General features: G+C 45.9%; 1 long non-coding RNA gene across 2 annotated transcripts in view; it reads right to left on the bottom strand.

Annotated features, from left to right (window-relative positions):
- LOC148509169 (uncharacterized) overlaps positions 1–12160 on the bottom strand; it is a 33630-nt gene extending 21470 nt beyond the window's left edge. Inside the window, exon 1 of one of the 2 annotated variants that reach the window (XR_015869484.1) lies at positions 12129–12160. This is a non-coding gene — a long non-coding RNA (uncharacterized LOC148509169). Of the gene's footprint in view, positions 1–11463; positions 11528–12128 lie in introns of those variants that run through there. The other variant, XR_015869483.1, reaches the window with a different exon arrangement.
- Positions 12161–15126: the final 2966 nt, after the last annotated feature.

Genomic DNA, 15126 nt, shown 5'->3' with positions numbered 1-15126 from the left:
TGTGCTCCTGCATTCATTGTTACCTAAAATATAAATAGCATTTAGGAAAACGTTGCCCATGCCAGCCACTAAAAGATGTTCAGCGCAATTTTGCTGCTATATTAGGAAGATAATACATTTTTTTAGTTTATATAAGTATTGTATGTTTTCATTGAGATTCTTTGGGGCACATTATCTGTTGCTTTAGGCATTTGTGAATTATACATTCCAAATTAGCAGTTATGTACCTGGAAGATGAAGATTACCCAGATAAAATTCACTTTTACCTACTGATTAAGTGGAATTGTCAAAGGTACTTTAGATGGATATTTCCATGATGTATTACATCATCAATATGCCATATCTTCCAACATTGAAAAATGAAGACTAAGCCTGTCTCTGAGCCACCAAAATGTCACCTCCAATCAATGCAAATACCATCCAAATACACTCTTAGTCAATGAAGCTCCATCCACTTTCCCATAAGTCACACCTCTTTTGGCTTCTAAATTTGTCAACCAGAGCAGGTTTGAGAACATCAGCTGAGTTAATCCAAGAGTGGTCCTAAGAACCAGTCCTTCCAATGACCAGGTACTTTGTGCCTCTGCTAGATGTTTGGGAGTCAACTATCAACTGGATGCTGCAATCTTGGTGGCTCTGTGCCCATATTCCTGGAAGAGGAACTTTTGTCTTGGAAACTAGGTTTATCACCATGGGTTTTTAAAAAAGACATAAAGAAAGGGAGTAGCTGTAGCCGTTACTGTATTTATCTTTTTCCTGATTGGGTATGAAAAAATTTATTTAGTCCCCAATTTGAATGTGAATGGCAACACTTTATTGACCACTGATAATACTGGTCCATTCTGTCTCATCTGATTTCTAAACAATTTTTGGTAGGCTACCCCCCCACTAAAGCCACTCCTGTAGCCTCTTCCATAGTCTCAGGATATACTGTACAGTACATGCTTCTCTACAGAAGGAAATCAGAAGGGGAAGAAGGGATGACCACCTAGTGGAAATAGTATGCAGTGATGATGTCAGCGGTCAGAATGGCAATATTACAACCCTGTTGACATTCTCATGTTGACATGATGAATGTCAACATTGTGACCGTTGACCAAATATACCACCCCCGTGGAAAGTGGGGATAAATTAGAATGGGATACACCTGTGGAGTCCTGTTCAACCAACCAGTTGGGCCCAGCCATCCTGGGCATTTGTGGCAAAGCACCATAGAAATTTCTAGAGGTATTGGTCATAATGTTATGTCTGTCCATTTGACTGGGAGTGACACTTGGAAAAGATGTGGAGTAGCATTCCCAGCCCCTTGCAGAAGGCCTTTCAAAACAGCTACCAACTGGACAAACCAGTCATAGAACGGTCTGAATGACAGGGTTTCTGGCACCTTTGTATGTACATAGTAGTGAAGAACTGGAAGATGGAGACAACATTGCACTTAGTTGGCCAAATAAATTGATGGGGGACCTAATCAATTATTTTCTGGATGTATAATGGCTTCTCCCCATTTGACAGATAATTTATGAGAGACCTACCAGTAGAGTGTGTCAGCCTTGAAGTTGCTGAATCCTAGCTTGTATGATATGATGAAGTCAACCCTGCCTGCCAAAAGTTCAACCTCTTCACCCTATGAATTTACTGCAGGTTATTGTGGCCTCTTCTCCATCTGTTACTCTGCCCCCTTCCCCATCTGCACTTTGCTCCCCCATATTTAGCTCTGCCCCCTACCAGTTCTGCCCCATTTACCAGCTTTGCTTCTGCTTCCTTACCCATCTGTGACTTGGCCATATCTGTATGTGTGTCTCTGACCCCTTCCACAATCAGAAGTGATGTAAATGAATGTAGGCAAATCCATTTTCAATGCCACATAATCGATCCTAAAGATGGCAAGTAAGCAGAATTTCCTTATTATAAAGCATTAGTGATTTTTCTCACTTCAATAATTACTTCTGGTGATATCAGCGCTATCCTAAGTGGTAAACACTGCCTTTTACAAAACTGCCTTGGTTTATGGAAGACTATCTAACAATAATCATGGCAGAAATTAAATAGCTGCAATACCTCAAAATCTTTTTTTTTTAAATGTTACACGTGGGGAGATCAGGGGGCATGTGGCACATGTCAGTTCTGTGTGGAGGGCATAACTTACACTTGCTCTGGGCACCTGGGTGACATGCTGATGTTGACCTGGATGGTGGTGAGAAAAGGCAGGTTGTGAAGATTTGGGGGGTCATACCTGTTTTATTTGCACTAGGCACCACAATTTTTGATTTCATGTTGTGGCCCAGGCCAAAATCTTGTCAGTCAGCAGGGAGATTCCATGTCTAAGTTTGATCTACTATGTGGGGAGAGATACTGCTTGAGATTCAAACTGCAGGTGACTATGGATCAGGAATTCCCTGCACCCTCCGTGGTTGTCGTCAAAACAGTTAGGATCCCAGACAAAAATGAGTGCAGCCAATTGTTGCTCTCAGACAAAAGAGAGTGAGTTGACTGACCACTAACTATCAGCCACAATAACAGCTTGCTTCAGCATGCCAATATCTACTGTGTGTATCTCTGAACAGAGCTATAAAGCATCACACACAGCTTTATCCATGTTGAGGCAAAAGCAAAAATGTCTCTACTCTGGTTGCTCTAACAAGAGAAACACTTGGCTGAGGTAGCTAACAGCGGCAATACGATGGAAAATCGCGGGATTGAGAAAAAATGAGGCGGGACTGGTTTCCTTAGGCCTAATTGACTTGACTTTTTCTAAGGTGCTAATTGCAGGAAGCAAAAATGAATGTGCTGTTGCCAGTATTAATGGTGCACTGCCACTATTGTCTGTAACTCATATTGGAGCGGATGCTCACATTACAGTTGTTGTGTTGACTGTGCACTGACACATGTCATCTGCAGCTGGTATTGCTGTAGATCAGGGGTGGGCAATAAATGACCCTTCCCAGCACGCCCTGCCACAGTTATAGCATGGCCAAATAGCAAAACTATGGCAGGGTATGCTGGGATGTGTAGTTCTACAACAGCTAGGAGGGCGCTTATTGCCCACCCCTGCTATAGATCCTCACAGTGAAGAGAACCATCTAGCTGGCTTTAGTCTGTTTGTGTGTCATTTCTCTCTTGCGAGATCACCAGCTCTACAGTACTATATGCCAGTGACGGTCTAGTAGTGAATCTTGGTGTATTAGGTACTAATGCCCGACAGTGGCAGCCCGACAAGGGTGAAGCTCTCGATCGTCCCTAAGGTAACCTAATTTCCCCCCTAACCCCCCCTTAGGGGTGCCTAACCCCAATGCCAGATTAAGGTCTACATGGGCCTGGAGTTGAAATTTATGAAGGGCCTATTGTGTGCGGCTGTAGGGGTGTGTGACTAGTGCTGCGGGAGTGTGACAAATGATGTGGGGGTGTGGTCTTCACAGAGGGTGTGATATTTGGAGAGGGGGTGACTAGCGCCTACCTTCAAAAACCCTCAATCTCCCTCCGCTCTTCACTTAATGTGATAGTCTACAAATTAATGTGTGTTAATGTGACTGTAATATGACAAAAAAGAAAAATGGCACTTAATGATGATGTAAATATAAAACCCCTCTATTATGTGGGTCACCTAGTGATGTCATGAATGGGAAATCCCTGTATATGCAAAAAGAGAGACCTTACCTTACTAATAGCTATAGGAATATATCTATTCAATTATGTGGTCTACCCCTGAAAATTAAAGCTGGGTACACACGTAAAGATTTTCTGTCCAACCATCCAACTAGTTGATTGGTTGGAATGAAAATCTGGTAACGTATGGGAGTAACTGATGATCAGCAATTTGCTTCTCAATGCCAGAAAACAGATGAAAATGGTCGGTCAGACAAGTTTGTTAAATGTTTGATCTAAACAATTTGTTCAAACAACAGTTTTTGTCCATTTTCCGGCGTTTGGGAGCAAATTGCTTTCATACCTTAACAGATTTTCATTACAAACAATCAACTAGTTGGATTTCACTCGCTCCGGGGGCTCGCTACAAGACGGGGCGGCTGTCCATGGTGATCGACAGCTCGCCTCATTTTGTAGGCGGGTAGCGGGGGTGGCTGGACAAACGGAGGCATTCCCGAATATATATTAGGGGTGTGCACCGGCCACTTTTCGTGTTTTGGTTTTGGATCTGGATCTTTCTTCGTGTTTTGGATCTGGATTGGTTTTGCCAAAACCACCCTTCCGTGTTTTGGGTTCTGGGTTTTGTGTGTTGGATCTGTATTTTTTTGAAAAAAAGAATAAAAACAGCTAAAATCACAGAATTTGTAGGTTTTTCTGCTCCTATGCTATTATTAACCTCAATAACCTTAATTTCCACTCATTTCCAGTCTATTCTGAACACCTCACAATAGTGTTTTTATATCAAAAAGGTTGCACCGAGGTAGCTGGATGACTATGCTAAGAGATACGAGTGGGCGGCACAAACACGTGGTCCATCTAGGAGTGACACTGCAATGGCAGACAGGATGGCAGTTTGAAAAACTAGGCCCCAAACAGTACATAATTGAAAGAATAAAAAAGAGGTGCAAGATGGAATTGTCCTTGGGCCCTCCCACCCACCCTTATGTTGTATAAACAGGACATGCACACTTTAACAAACCAAACATTTCAGCGCCAGGGTCTGCCACACGACTGTGGCTGAAATGATTGGTTCGTTTGGGCCCCCACAAAACAAGCTGGCAATTAATCTGTCCCTGCACAAACTGGCTCTACGGAGGCAAGATGTCGTCTTCATCCTCCTCATCCACCGATTCCTCACCCTCTTCAGTGTTGTGTACATCCTCATCCTCACAGAGTATTAATTCGTCCCCGCTGGAATCCACAACCACAGGTCCCTCTGTACGTTCTGGAGGCTGGTCTCCCTGGAAGAGTTGATAATTCATTTTATGAACATCATCTTCTCCACACTGTGTGGAAGCAACCTCCTACGCCTTTCGCTGACAAGGTTCCAGGCTGCACTAAACACTCTTTCGGAGTACACACTGGAGGGGGGGCAACTCAGGTAAAATAGAGCCAGTTTGTACAGGGACCTCCAAATTGCTTCTTTTTCCTGCCAGTACAGGTACGGACTGTCTGACATGCCTACTTGGATGCTGTCACCGATGTAATCCTTTAACAGACAGACGCACGCTTGTCGCTGCTGCTTTGAGGATGCAGGTGGAATCTAGACGGGATTTGGAACCGGGGACAAACTACCTCCATCAATTGTCTAAATCCCACTGCACTAATGGCGGATACCGGACGCACGTCTAACACCAACATAGCAGTCAAGGCCTCAGTTATATGTTTTGCTTCAGAATGACTGCTGTCGTACCTCATCCTCATCGCTAGGGACTGTTGGAGGGTCAATTGTTTAGTAAAAGTAGTGGTGTTCCTACTTCCTCTCTGGCATGATGAACGACTCCCAGCAGCAGCAACAGCACTAGGAGGAAGTGGTTCTTGATCTTTCCCTATTTTATTTTTATCGGAGAAAGTTTGGTCCTCCATTTATGTTATATATATATATATACGTGCGGCTAAGGCGCACACAAACACAGAAAATATTTTTTTATTTTTGCTGGAGAGTAGTGCACTTTAAGGGTTACACCACCCTTTAAGAAATGAGCCAGCCGGCTCTTTACTTAAGGGACACAGGCGCACGCTTGGCGCTGCTCCTTTGTTGATGCACGTGCAGCCACAGAGCACACAATTCACAAACACAGAAAATAATTTTTTTTTTGGTTTGGACTGGAGTGTACTTTGGGGGTTACAGCACCCTTTAACGGTCAAGCTAGCCGGCCCTTTACTTATGACACAGGCGCACGCTTGGCACTACGTTGTTGATGCACGTGCGGCTACTGCGCACACAATTCACAAACACAGAAAATATTTTTTTATTTTGTTTGGAGTGTACTTTGGGGGTTACAGCAGCCTTTAACGGTCAAGCTAGCCGGCCCTTTACTTATGACACAGGCGCACGCTTGGCACTACTTTGTTGAAGCACGTGCGGCTACTGCGCACACAATTCACAAACACAGAAAATATTTTTTTTTTTGCACTTGGGGGGAGCACCCCTGATGGACAGAGAACCCCCTGAACAACACTACAGCTCCCCTTTAGGACTGGGACTCTGCACAGGACTTTGGAGTGGACACCTATGGACAACTGACTTCACAACACAGTCCAGCCAGCCCCTATGGACTTTGGAGGAGTGGACACAGCCCCTATGGACAACAGCAGCACAGCGCAGCACAGCACAACACTACACTGCACTGCACTACACTACACAGCCCAGCCAGCCCTAACTCCCACCCTCCCTCTTCACTGTCCACAGCCGAATGAGAAAATGGCGCCGACGCGGGTACCTTATATAGGATCCAAAACCTGCGAGACCCGGAAGGCGGGATGATGACGTTTTGCCTCGATTTCAGATCCGAGTCAGGCGGGAAAAGTCGAGCCTGACTCGGAACGGCCTCGGATCGGGGGGGTTCGGATTTCAGAAATCCGAACCCGCTCACCCCTAATATATATATATATATATACACACATACATCTTGTCAGTACCTGCAAGCTGATTATCAGCAGTACTGCAGCAGCCAGCAAGACTTATGAGGCTTCTGTTCTGTGTACCCGATCACCAGCAGCCAGCAGGACCGACTAACCAAGTCTGACATAACACTTCAGAGGGACAGTCCCTGGCCGTCGAGCAGCCCTCACAGATCACCGATAGTACGTGGCCGACTTCTTCTTTCTGGGCACCGCCGCGGACTGTACACAGGGTGGAACCTAAGTGATGTCACACGTCGTGACGTCACAAGGCGCGGGACTCTGTATTATGTGCAGGGAAGGCTAGTGAAGCCTTTCTCTGCGCCGCAATGTATTCAATTATTTTCAGTATTTGATCCCGGGGCGGGAAGGGGAATGGCGGCTTGCGGTTGGGGGGGAGGAGGAAAAAAAATTCCTGTCTACAGCAGAACGGAAGATGCTGTAGGCCCATTTTAATGAGGGGCCAGGAGCTGAAGCTCCATCCGCCCCATTGTTAATCCGGCCCTGCCTAACCCTAACCTCCCCCCAAGTGCCTAGGCACCCTCTAAGTGCCTAAACCTAACCCCACCTTCCCCGAAGCCTAACCCTAAGTCCCCCGGTGGGGTGCCTAACCATAACCTCTCCCCGGGGGTGCCTAAACCTAATCCCCCCTTCCCCTAGCCTAAACCTAACCCTCCCGGGGGGGTGCCTAACCCTAAGTCCCCTGGGGAGCCCTAAACCTAACCCTCCCCCCCCCCCGCGGCTGTCCGCACCCGGCGCCCAGCTTACCTTCGTTCGGTATGCCAGGTGTCGGTCTTCCGGCATATGGTTAATGACAGGCGTCATTAGTACCACGCCGGAATTAGAAAGTCTGGAAGCCGGCGGTCGGCATTTAGACCGTCGGCTTCCAGACTACATCTCGAGTGCCAAGTTTTGCAGGCTTACTGTGGTTCACCAGTATCAACTCCTGTGAAAGGACAACAGAGATATCTGGGGGCCTCAGACTACTGGGCATGCCCTCTAAATTGGGTATATTTTCTAATCACCATGGTGATCTGCAGACTGGATTTTGTCAAATCCTGGGTAAAGGATTAAACAGGAGATGTGTGATGTGAGACAGTACTGGTCAAGGAAAGGAAGTATAACATTTTTCCTTTTGAATGACCTTTGGATGTGATGCCAATATAATTTTGTTTCACTTGTTCACAACATCTGCTCCTTTCGATCCAATATGCAGACCTATTCAAAGCCTTTACAGAGGTCTACAAACCTTTCTATTTAAGTGTATATTGATGTGGGCCAATTGCACTGACTTATGTTCAGAGTGTCAATTGAAAAGCAATAAATTGCAGCCAAGTTGCATTTGATGATCCGATCTAAGATCTTCTCAACTTACAGAATTTTCTGATTGCATCCTCTGAAGAATTGTTTTTCAAACTCGTGGAAACCTGGATGTTTGCTGTATTAAAGATACTAATTTTTTAGGCTGCTTTAAAACAAGAGTGCAGCAAATACTGTAAGACTGTGTAACGCAGGTTCTTTCCCCAAAAAACACTTACCTGATGAGCAGGCCCTATTGACTGGCTTTAGAAAAATTCCACCAAAACTTTTACACTTGGTAGAGTTCAATTGTTTAAAGTAAGAACAAATAACAGATGTGTCCTGCTACATCTACATAGGTGGTGTAACCCCAAGGTTCTGTACTTGGACCAGTGCTTTTTAATATCTTTGTTGGTGACATTGCAAATGGTATTAAAGGGAAAGTATGCCTTTTTGCAGATTACACAAAAATATGCAACAAGGTAGACACACCAGGAGGGGTAAGAGAAATGAAGAAGGATCTAGGTAGACTAGAGGAATGGTCAATAACATGGCAACTACAGTTTAATGCTAAAAAATGCAAAAGCTAAATATAGTATTGAGGGTGCTCGAATGGAAACTACAGAGGAAGAAAGGGATCTACGAGTCACTATTTCGGGTGACTTAAAGACAGGTAAGCATTGTAACAAAGCAATGAGAAAGGCAAGTCAGATGCTTGGTTGCATAGGGAGAGGAATACAGAGGAGTAATGTGGAAAAGTGTGCATGTCGTAGCACGCCCCCCCTGTACTGAACTGTGCCAGTGGGGTATGGCCAGCCTGTGGGGGTATACTGAAGTGAAGAGAAAAACAGTAAACAGTGACAGTGTCGCGCTGGGCATTGAGGTCCCATTGGGGGAAAAGAATGCTTCGGTGAGTAGCTCCTTTGGCACTGCTTTATGTATGTATATCACCTAGGATCAGACTTTTGCTCCTTTGAATCATTATTAGTCAATAGAGGAGATTGTATTATATATTCTGATCATTTAACTTATATTGACAGAATACATGTGCTAGAGTGAGATTCCACAGGGTGCACAGCTTATTACTGCAATTACTGCCCCAAGCAGCTTTCACTGGAGTGGGAACACCTATAGGAAGCTCCATTCTCAGCTATGCTCCTACTTTGAAAATTTACATTGCACCTATATTAATGTAAGTACTACAGTACTAATCATGCTCTGCCTAACACCATTATTATTATTTCAGGCCTCCTAATATTTTTCTTTCAAATAGACCTTCAAATAACACTGTGTGGTCATGCCTGGGAACACCTCCATTACTTTAAATAGCAAAGCAGTGACTCTTTTTAAACTCATACTTTATAATTGAAGTTTAGGATTTTACCTAAAATGTGTAACTATTAAGTCAATTGAAGCACAATGAATGAATGATTGAATGAATGAATGAATGAATGAATGAGGAGAGAAGGAGGGAGGCGATCAAAAAGGAGAGGGGAGAGGAAAGTGCTGATCTGATAGGGGAGGTGACAGAGGCCAGTAAGAAAGGAGAGGGGAAGAGCAAAGCCAAGCAGAGAGGGCCAGTGACAGAAGCCAGTAAGAAAAGGAGAGGGGCAAAGAGTTGATCAGAGAGGGGTGGTGACAGAAGCCAATAAGAAAGGAGTGGACAGGGGCAAAGAGCCGATCACAGGGTAGAGAGGGGAGGGAATTAAAGAGGTGAGAAGTGAATGTAATCAATCTGACAGGAAAGGGGAGGTGACAGAAGATGATCACAGAGGAGGGAGGGCCGGAGGGGAGGCAATCTGGGCAGCTAGAGTGAGCATTAAATGTAGAAATGGATCTCAGATCCATAACTTATTTAGTATATAGAGCAAACAAACTGAGATAAAACTAACAGGTGGTCGTCATACTGTGCAGCACCCCATGAATTCCGGAACCCTGGATGGTGCCCTCTGTCCATTTTGGCGCACAGAGCTCATGCTCCACTGGAACCACCCTCGCTACACCCCTGACTGAATAGGTAATTGGTACGGCCTCATCTAGAATATTGTGTTCAGTTCTGAAGGCCACATTTCCAGAAGGATATAAATACATTAGAGACTGTACAAAGAAGGGCAACTAAAATGGTGCATGGCCTACATCACAAAACTTACCAGGAAAGACTTAAGGTGCCCATAGACGGTGCGATATAGCAGCCGATCCAATGGATTGGTACGATATCGCTGCTATATCGACCATTGGGCTTGCGACGAGACCCTTGCGGTAGGGTCTTGTTTCCGCAAACCCCAGTGGACTTCCTGCTCTAATAGAACAGGAAGTCCACCTACTGACATCACGAGAGATGTCAATAGGGCCGCCCACAAACGGCAGGCGTTCCTGCAGGAACGCCTCCATTTGCCCAGCCACCCCCCCGCCCTGCCTTCAACATCGACATACGCTCCTTTTGGATGTGAGCACCGGAGCGAGTGCTTTTTGTGCTCGCTCCGGGGCTACCGCACGTGCACACTGCCTAGCAATCGACCCACTTGCGAGCGCATAGCACTTGCGAGCGGGTCTGAATCAGGCCCAGTGCACGCTCCTGTGGGGTCATACATCGCACCTCCAGATCTTACTGCATGTTCACTTGATCTGGGGATGCGATGTACGATCCCATGCAGCGCTATTGGGGTGGGAGGAGAGGGGGCGGCATATTGGGTGGTCGGGCAGCGGATCGCTCCATATGTGGGGAGCACCCAATATGTCAGCCGTCGGATCGCAAGTCGCAGCGCATGGTGCCTATTGCACCATGTATGGGCACTTTAAGAGATCTCAATATGTATAGTCTGCAACAGAGAAGGGAAAGGGGGGACATGATAGAAACTTTCAAATATATCATGAGTTTTAACAAGGTGCAGGAGGGAGACATTTTTCAAAATAAGAGAAGTATTAAAACACCAGGACATGCACTGAGCCTGGAGGGAGGGAGCGAGGTTCTGAGGAAATCTGAGGAAAAATTACTTCACGGAAAGGGTAGTAGATAAGTGGAATAGCCTCCCAACAGAGGTGGTAGAGGCTAATACAGTAGAACAATTCAAACATGCACTCACTCCAATCGCACCATGCATTCCTATGGAGGCACGGGTGCAAGAGCAGTACGCGTATCCGCTCGCGTACGCATGCCTCCTGCCACGCGTGGCGCGATTTGCTATGTATGTAGCAAAGATGTAGAAGGACACATCTGTATCAGGTGGACATTACATATGACTTCAAAGGTTCCCCTGTGCTTTTCGCAATATTTCTAACACTCAAACACTTTACTAAAGTGCGGTTATACCGAAGTGCATGTTTTTTTTACTGTTTTTAGGTGTGTCTTGTAAGCAGTGATTTTTAGTAAAGGCCAGACTGCACATCAGTCACAATATTTTAAACCACCGGATATGAAATATCTATTCCAATTATAAGCATAAAAAGAATACAAATCATGCTATGTATCAAGCTGCAGTTTACAAAGCCGCATGTCAAACCGCCAGAAAAAAGGCAGATTTTTTAGAGGTAATTTTGATATGTGAGATTGCTCAAGTCACATGCCATTGAACTTGGCACTTCGAATCCCTCTCATGCCAGAGCATACAAATATCTCACCTGAACTGCAGGAAGCTCCTGGCTCTTTATGAGCAGGTGAGGTATGATTTAGAGCAGGGGTTCCCAACCACGGTCCTCAAGGCACACTAACAGTCCAGGTTTTAAGGATAGCCATAGTTGAGCACAGGTGACTTAATTAGTACCTCAGTTATCTTGATTTAACCAATTGTGCTTAAGCATGGATATTACTAAAACCAGGACTGTTAGTGTGCCTGAGGACTGAAGTTGGGAATCACTGATTTAGAGCATGTAACGGCACACTTCAATGCAATTTCTACACAGCAGAAATTATGTGCCTCATAGCCACAGAATCACTACAATCTGTGGTGAAATTTCCATAGCACTTTCCTCAAGTGTTAAGTGCATTAAAAAGGCTGTTGCATACATATATCTGGTCCCTAGCCAGGAGGCACAATGGCATGAGCTAAAGTTAACTTTCTACAATATGTTTGAGCTCCTGCATTCCAGGACTGACTGTGACGGGTTCCCTGTCCTGAAAGCAATATGAATAATACACAGGTACTGTATGGAAGCAGGTCAGAAAAAATAAAATTCAGCAAAACTTCATATGTAAGTGTTCCCTAAAAACTATTTACTTTTTGCCAGTGCTATAAAGAAATACATCAAAATATAATATTATCACATATTAAATCATAGTTGCCTACCTTTTCATTGTCCTCCCTGGCAGAAGCTTGGGGAGGACAAGCAGATGGGCTGTGATGGGGGCGGGGCCTGATGGGTCATGTCATTAAGCCCCACCCCCTTCACGGCAAATTGCCACAATTGGCCTAAATTTAAATAGGGGGCGGGGCTAAATGACACGATTCATTCAGAATCGCGTCATTAAGCCCTGCCCCGTACTTGGGGACCCGCGATTGCCGCAGATATTCTCCCCATTCTGCCCACTTCAATAGGAAGTGGGCAGAATGCGGGAGAAATGCTTACCCTCCCGGGGGTGTGGGGGGTTACCCGAAAAATCGGGAGCCTCCCGCGAAAACCGGGAGGGAAGGCAAGTATGTATTAAATGTAACACCCCCTAGGGAATGGTATTTGTAAATATACCCCTCTCAGTGTTAAAGCTTGCTTCCTGTTGTAGATATTACATTCCTGTAACCCTGGGGATCGGTTTTCAGGTAAAGGAGGGTCTGGAGAGATAGACACGCAGGGGTGGGAAGACTGGGTGTGTAGCAGGCAGATTAGGGAAAGGATGGGGGAGTAAGAACAAAGGGATTGAGAAGAAGAATTTGGGAGAAAGCAGACATCTTTCGGGCGAGTCAGAGCTGGAAGCAGGAATGTAGCCCTCGTGCTCCCCTGGCGGGGGAGAGATTGGCGGGGCCGTGGTGGCTAAAGGAGAGAGAGGTCTGGAGTGAGACCACTGAGATAAAGTCTGTGAGAGACCAGAGAGAAAGAGCTGGAAGGCTGCAGTGTGAGCAGCCCAGTGAAGTTTTTAGCACCCACGAGAGGGGTAAGAGATGTCAGTATATGTGTTGTGGGGGGCATACACTACAAGATCTGAAAACGACTGCACGATTACGACATTGTAATCGTGCAGTCGTTTGTCAGTCGTGTGATGTGCCTGCACTGAACGAGCAGACGTTCAGTGTAGGGTCATCCATCATATGGAAACATGCTGAGCCTGACGATATCGTCGGGTTGACCAGCATGTTTGCACGATGATAGATGTCTAAAAGATGTCTAAAAGATGTCTAAAAGACCAAATTTTCAAACGATGTTCAAACGATGTTCAAACGATGTTCGAACGATTATCGGACTATTATCGAACGATTTTATCGTTATCGTTCAATCGTTCAACTTTATCGTCTAGTGGATACCCCCCTTTGGAGAGATGGGGAAGAGGAATTTCCCAGGAGCTTTACTGTTGGGGGACTAGAGGAGTCCCTTATGCATAAAAGCCCCCAGCAGCCATTAAAAGGGGGGGTCACTGTGTTAGCAGTGTGGCTATAGGAGCCATTCCTGTAGGATAGGGATGGGCGGCAGCTGAGAGTTTGATAGCTGCAATAGAAAAGTCTGTATATTGCTGTCCCATCTGAAAGAGAAGGGGACCAGAGAGAGGCAGACTGGGTATGAGACACTCTGTATGTTGTCTTAGAAGACACAAAGGAGAGGCAGAGTGCGAATGAAGTTGAGATGTGTACGAAGCTGTGGAACTACAGGCACCAGCCAGCGAAGGGCTAGGTGGACCTGCACATATGAAGTGGAGAACTACAGGCCCCAGCCAGCATAGGGCCAGGTGGACATGCATGTATGAAGTGGAGAACTACAGGCACCAGCCAGCGAAGGGCTAGGTGGACCTGCACTTATGAAGTGAAGAACTACAGGCCCCAGTCAGCAAAGGGCCAGGTGGACCTGTGTGTGTAGAATGCAAAGCATTCATTGTAACTGTGCTTAAAGACTGTGCTGGTGAAGAAGAGTGTGATGTAATGTAACCATATCCATAAGATTGTCCTACACCATCTGACATGCCAAGTATATGAGCTGGAGAGAGAGAGGGAAGCTGCTGTAACCATATTCTTGTCCTTTAAAGTCATGTGCAGGAGGAGAGAAATAAAGTGGTATATTTTTATAAGAGAAGGTCTGGCGCCCAAGTTATTCAAAAGAACTGTTGCTGCATATGTCTATCTGTACCTGTATCTATATGTGTGACTGTTATAAAGCCTGCATGGGCAGGGACCCCCTTCTCAGGTATTGCCCACACCCTGGAGAGCTAGCCTGAGGCAATAGGAGGTGTATCACTCAAAATGCACCTATGTACCACACCGCACATTGAAGGGGGGTTACATAAATATATATTTTTTACTCTACTGTAGTCTCTTTTTCTGCCATCCCTGGTGAAGACACTTCACCTTTGTGGGGTAGACAACAGATGCCAATTGTGTGCTGCCAGCATTACACTCAGTGGAAGCAGACACGAGAGGCAGGGACGTATTTATAATGGGTGCAAGGTGTGCGGTGCACATGGGACCCTGGGTCCAGGCGAGGCCCGCACCACACACTCTGCACCCATATTATACTTATCACTCCAGAGTCCCATGTCGGCGCCGGTGTCAGTGTTGTAAAAAAAACACCTGGAAAATGGCCACCGCGGCCACTTTCCAGGCGTTTTGCACATGCGCAGTATGGAAAACACAAGGAAAATGGCCGCCACCTGTCCTGTTTCTGCAACATGTCAAGATGATGGTCCTATACATGTAAACATATGTGTAAGGATTTCTTGTTTGGTCACATGTTGATGTCAGTGGGCTCACTAGCTGCCACCTCATCTGAGCTTGGAGGTTGGAATTGCCAGAGGTTATCTGCATGACTCTTCAATCAAACATGAAAAAATAACAATAGTATTGTGGAATGAGATTGAAATACTGGCGGCTCAACAGTCCGACAGCTTGAGATCCCGACGGGCGTTGTAAGTACCCTCACAGCCGTCACAGGATGATCGGGATGGCGGGGGTCGGTCTTCCGGCATTCTTATTAAGATAGGCGTCAGCATTTCGACACCTATCTTAAGTCCCTTGTCGGGCAGGTCCGGTTGGGAATTAGGGCTTCATTCAGAGGCGGCCGTACGGTCTACGACCGCACGGCCGCCTCGATGTTTTTCCAGTGTGCATGCGCACGAGGGAGCCGGCTCCATCGTGCGCATGCGTGAAA

This window comes from Taudactylus pleione, unplaced genomic scaffold (assembly GCF_031769625.1).
Source record: "Taudactylus pleione unplaced genomic scaffold, aTauple2 ptg000330l, whole genome shotgun sequence".
Lineage (NCBI taxonomy): Eukaryota > Metazoa > Chordata > Amphibia > Anura > Myobatrachidae > Taudactylus > Taudactylus pleione.
The sequence above is the reverse complement of the archived record's forward strand: the minus strand, read 5'-3'. Positions and strand labels throughout refer to the sequence as shown.